The sequence below is a fragment of the Agelaius tricolor genome, unplaced genomic scaffold (assembly GCF_023055355.1).
Source record: "Agelaius tricolor isolate 1412-34295 unplaced genomic scaffold, bAgeTri1.0.p SCAF_34, whole genome shotgun sequence".
Classification (NCBI taxonomy): Eukaryota; Metazoa; Chordata; class Aves; order Passeriformes; family Icteridae; genus Agelaius; species Agelaius tricolor.
In genome coordinates this window covers 329,383-334,826 of record NW_027269294.1, presented here as the reverse complement: position 1 = coordinate 334,826, position 5,444 = coordinate 329,383, and the positions used below count along the sequence as shown (strand labels likewise).

Genomic DNA, 5,444 nt, shown 5'->3' with positions numbered 1-5,444 from the left:
GCTGAGAGCGGCCCCCGCTCCGTGCCGGGCCGTCCCCGCCGTCTGTGCCGCTCCCTCTCTCGCTGCCCCTGGCCCGTGACAGCGAGGCTGGGCAGGAACCTCAAGCCTTCTGGGGGCTGCCCCCCCTTTCTTGTTGCAGCAGAATCCCTTGCTGGGGCCATGCACGTGTGGGAAGGGCTTGGGGGAAGCGCTGCGCTGCTGTCCAGGGCAGGCGGACTCGTTCGGAGCCTTCTTTGGGGGTCAGGGAAAGGCGGGGTGAAGACTCGGGGCTCTGATGCCGTTGGGGGCAGCCCAAGGTGCCCGGGAGAGGGAGCCCCACGGCGGTGCAGGAGCAGGTGGGGGGCGGGCGAGGGGGGGGGGTCACGCTGGGTGCCGTCCCCCAGAGGGACCCAAAGCTGCCCCCAAATGCACAGGGAAATTGCATTCCAATGTCTTGGAACAGAGGCTCATCGGGAGTTTTCTCAGCTATCCAAGGCACGGAGCCCTGGAGCCAAGGCAGCCTGAGCTGCTGCGTGCTTGCTGTGAGCCTTGAGGTGAGCGCGCATCATTGCGGGCTTGGGATCGATTGAAATGCGCTAAGGAAACCAGCTCTGGGGAGGGAGGGAGGGAGGGAGGGAGGGAGGGAAATGCTCTCTTAACATGTGCCAATGCTTCTGTCAAACTCATCAGGGCAGGACAGCGTTCAGACTGAAAGTGTAAGAAGATGTGGAGTGAGACAGAGAACCTGACAGGAGCACCGGACTCACAAGCGCACGAATTTTGCAGAGCGCCGCTTGGATTTAAACTCAGAAGTTGTAAGGAAATTTGGGAGGGAGAAGGGACATTTCAGAAGGAGAAGAAGGAGAAGATGTTACAGTCCTGGCAAAACCTTTTGTTCTGGCTAATAAAAGAAGTTAGTTTAAAAAATAAAAAATAAAATTTAAAAAGTGGGTTTTTTTCCTTCACTGTTGTATTCGTTGGTGGTAGATGGTGTGTTGTTTTATTTCTTGGTCTTATTAACTCTGTGTAAATAGTTTTTTTGAGTGAAGCTCACTTTCTGGACGGGTTGGTTTGTATTTGAGGTAGGATTAATTTCAAGAGGTTTCTTTCCTAGACTTCTGATAGGTATTCCTGGGATTTTGGTTTTGTTTACTGTGTGTATCAACAGAGAGATTTGGTAGGGCCAGCTGGGCTGCTGGAGTTTTGGGTGTTAATTTATTAGATGGCTTTTGTTCAATGCAGTTTTGAATTGTTGAATTGTTGAAAGGGTTTTTAATTGTAGTTGTTTTAAGGAGGTTTTTAAGAATTGTTTGTATCGTTTCACGTTGTTTGTAGTTGGTGTATGATCAGGGATATGGTGGAACTTCTTGAACGTTCTGGTTTTAGCGTTCCTAAGTTCCGATTTCTTTCTGGTTTGATTTTTTTTTTTTTAGTTTTATTTTTTGAGACAGGGGCATTTATATGGTGGGGTTTTATAGGCAATATGTTTTTAAATTTGGGTAGTGATATTTTTTAGTATTTTAATAGTGTAGATTTTTTATTTTCATGCTTTTTTTAAATTTTAAAATAATTTTTAAAGATTATTGGTTATTATTTGTGGGTTAGCATAAATGTAGAGCTTTGGGGGCTTTTTTTAGTAATGTTTAGGGTCAGTTGTAGGGTTTTGAGTTTAGTGAGTTGGTTTGATTTTTTAAATTGGTGTTTGTTTTTACTAGCAGTTCTGTCATTTTCCATGTGTATCTGAGTTTTTTGGGATTTTGAGCCATTGGTTTAGGAGGAAGTTTATGATGAGAATGTACAGAGCTTTTGGGCTAGTTATAGTGGGATTTAAAGTTTCTTTACAGTTCGGTTGGTTTGAGTTTTCCTTAGGGTTAAATGTCGTGGGGTCTTTGTTCTGTTAGTCCTAGAAATAGGTTTTGTTTGGATATGCTGCGATGGGATGAGCGTGGGCTGCGTACCGGTGCTGATGAAGGTGCGGTATTTGTGTGGTTCTGATGCGTTGGGTTAATGAATTGATATGGTCTAATATATAGATTAACGTAGAAATAAATACAAATATAAAAATAAATATAAAATGATAGTGGTAAACATAAATATAGAAAATAGATAGATAAATATAAAAAACTATAATATATAGTATATTATTGTAACACACCATAATATATATAAATGATGGTCTATTTTATATATATATCTAAAGATATATAAATATAGATTGTAAATATAAAAATATTTAAATATAGTTAAAATAAATTGGGGTTTTTTGGATTTGATTTGGTTATAGGCTGGGGTTTTTTATAAATAATATAAATAACATAAAAATAGAAATACAAATATACAAATATATATTATATATACTGATATCTATAAATATTTATTATAAATAAATATAAGAAATATACAATATAAAAATGATATCTCTATTTTCATATTATTTATATTATTTATAAAAACCCCCCTTCTCTGTGCAGTCTGTCACAGTTGCCCACAGTCTGTCGTGCTGCTTACAGAAGTGCCAAAAGCCAAAACCTTGAGGAACAGACCTTAATGTGACTCTATAAATGGCTTTAACAATCCCCTCCTTTCTTGTTTTCTTTTGGAGGCAATCCTGATTGCCTTTGGTTTTCTCCAGCCAGAGTTAATCCAAAATCTGTCTCTTTGGGCCCCTTTCTGACCTTGCCTAGAGCACAGCACACTTTGTTCCCCCTTGAATGTTTCTCCTGGCTGGTGAGGCCATGAAAGGAGTGGGAGATGATGTGAGAGGAGCTCAGTGCGGGGCAATTGCAGAGTTCCTCGCTCTCCCCTGTGCAATAAGGAGGGGAGCAGTGCCCAGCAGGCAGACGATGGAACGAGTGGAGATGCCTTGTGAGGAAGGCAGAAGGAATTAATGTCTGCAGGAGCCCAGGGAGCGCTGGGGCTGTAACTGGGAGATGCACAGCAGACATTCTCCCCACACAGGGCAGGGCCGGTTTCTCCTGTTTCTGGGCAATGCCGGGGTGGCTGTCACTGCTGCTGCCACTGGAACTCTCAGCCCAGGGCTCAGGCCATCATCGCCAGCAATCATCTCTGCCAGCTCATGGGCATTGCTGAATGTCTCCTGTGCTGCTCAGTGACGCTCAGCAGCCTCAGTTCTGCTCAAAATCATTTCAGTGGGAGCTATGAGGCACAAAAATGCTGAGACCAATTTCACAGAGCCACCTGTCCCCCGTGAGTGCAGGGTGCAATCCCAGCAGAGCAGGGGCAGCTCTCCCTGGCTGTGCTTTCTCTCAGCACCTGAATGACCCTCAGTGGTTGGCAGGAAAGGGGCTCCAGTAAAGTGCCTCCTTTCTCCTCTTCCTGGAGTCCCAGCTGCAGAAAGAACTGAGCAGTGGGGTGCAATCCTTGTTTGAAATGGCTGAGAATGAACCTCGATCCCAGCCTCAGAACTGAGCCCCGATCGTTGCGTTTGCCTTCTCCTGGGTGCGCTGCAGTCGCTGCCGTGCCCCAGGGCAGGGATTTGTGTGCCAGCCTTAGCAGGCTGAAGTGTTGGAGATCTCTGGGTGGGCAGGAAATGGAATGGGCTGCCTTGGCCGCACCTGCTCCTGCCAGCTGGATCCAATATCCATGGGGGCCTTTGCAGGCACCGCGTGCGTCAGTCCCGCTCCTTAGGACAGGCTCCCAGCTCTGCCCTGGCACTGATCCGGGAGCTCTGGGACACCAAGGGTTTGGAGCGGCCCCTGAGCCTCGGCAATGCCTGCAGGGCTGGAGGCTTCCCTGGGCCAGGGCAGGGAATCCCTGCTCGTTCCCAGGCGGGAATGCCCGGGCTGGAGCAGCTGGGAGGCGTGGCCCATGGAAAGGGACGCGAGCTAAAGGCCGAGAGCTCCGGGGAAAGCAGCGGCTGCCGAGGGAGCTGAGCCAGAGGCAGCCCGGGCAGGGCAGAGGATGGGAATCCTGAAAGGTGAACGCGCCCAGACCGGCAGAGGGCAGAAAGCAAAAGTCCAAGCCAGCAAAAGACAACGTAAACCGTGGAGATAAAAAGACTCTTGAATTTGCCTTTTCATAATGAAATAAATCCAGCTGGAACAACATCAATAAAAGCAGCGGGAAGGATCATAGCAACAGGTGGGGTTTTGCTCAGCTCTGCTTTGCTTTGATTCCACTACAAAAGATCAAGGCTTCTCAGGAAGATGGAAATGAACACATAGGTTGATCCAAGAGCAGTGAAAAGTGGGAATGAGGCACTTTTAGCCCCAGGAATGGCTCTGCCCTTGTGTGCTAAGAGAGCTTCAGCAGCAATTCCCGCTTTGGTGACATTTTCCAACAACGTGGATTTTCTACAGGGGCAGACTTGGAAAAGAGCAGCTCCACGTTGAGATCATGTTGAGAGCTGCTCATGAGTGTCACAGCTGCAGCTCCCCAGAAGCTGAACTGTTCACTGCAGAAAGAAGGAGAGGCAATTTGTTTTGCCATTAGCAGTGTGCTAACAATGTGTGCCATGCAAAGGTCACGAGCAGAGATGGCAGCAGGCTTTGCTCTGAGAAGCAGAACAGGTTGGATTTAGGGCATCCTAAGGAGATTGGAGTGAGACAAAAGCTCAGCTGCTAGGAGCAGAGGAGCACGTGGATCCATCCAGGGATTTCTGTCATGGAAAGCTAAATAGGCAAAGATCTGGCATCAGCTTTAATTGATGGCTGTCATCTTTCCGCTTTTGAGACCTAGTCAGTGGCACGGTATTGGTCAGAGTTTTAAACAGAAAATGGCATCAGGTGTTATGAATCTTAGCTAGGTGTGATTGCGTAAAGAAGGAAAGGAGAACAGCGCTGTTTCTCTTTGTTTTGGAGCCTGCAGCCATGGTGGCTGCTTTGCACAGTGCACGTTGGTAGCGGTCGGTGTGCGAGAGTCTGTCAAATGAATATGAAAGCTTCTGGCCATGCCTTGATCCCGCGCAAGGAGCACAGAGCGAGTTCTCCCCTCAGGAGCAGCCCTGTCGGCCGGCAGTGCCGGCTCCTCCCGGGCACTGCCATGCGCCTCCTCCTCCTGGCGGAGCCCGAGCAGAGAGCCCGCGTCCCCGAGTCCCCGGGCGGGATGCGAGTCCCGGGCTCGGGCCCGTCCCTCTGCTCCCGCTCAGTGCAAGGGGCTCGGTGCCGGCTGCTGCCGAGCCCCGGCCGCTGGGGCTCCGCTTCCTCTGCCAAAGCTGCCGCTGTCCCTGAGCGAGGCGGGGCAGCTGCCATGGCCCGGGAGCGCGGCCATCCTTGGCGAGCTGCTCCTTCCCGGCGGCGGCAGCTGGGAGCTGCCTCAGCCTGAGCTCAGGAGCCGGGCAGGAGCGCCCGGATCGTCACCCGCTGCTGCCCGCTCCGGCCCGGGCACCGGGCACCCCTTCGCTTCCCCCGGGCCGAGCGGATCCGGGGCTGTTCCCCGCGCCGCGGCAGCGCCCGGAGCCACGAGCGGCATCGCTCCGTGAGCCGGAGGCGGCGCAACAAACCCGG

The 5,444-nt window shown here is 49.9% G+C and overlaps 1 long non-coding RNA gene across 1 annotated transcript; it reads left to right on the top strand.

The window, feature by feature from the left end:
• Positions 1 to 288: 288 nt before the first annotated feature.
• On the top strand, positions 289 to 926 carry LOC139602501 (uncharacterized). Its single transcript, XR_011683260.1, has 2 exons — positions 289 to 533; positions 670 to 926. It is a non-coding gene; the product is annotated as an uncharacterized lncRNA (long non-coding RNA).
• Positions 927 to 5,444: the final 4,518 nt, after the last annotated feature.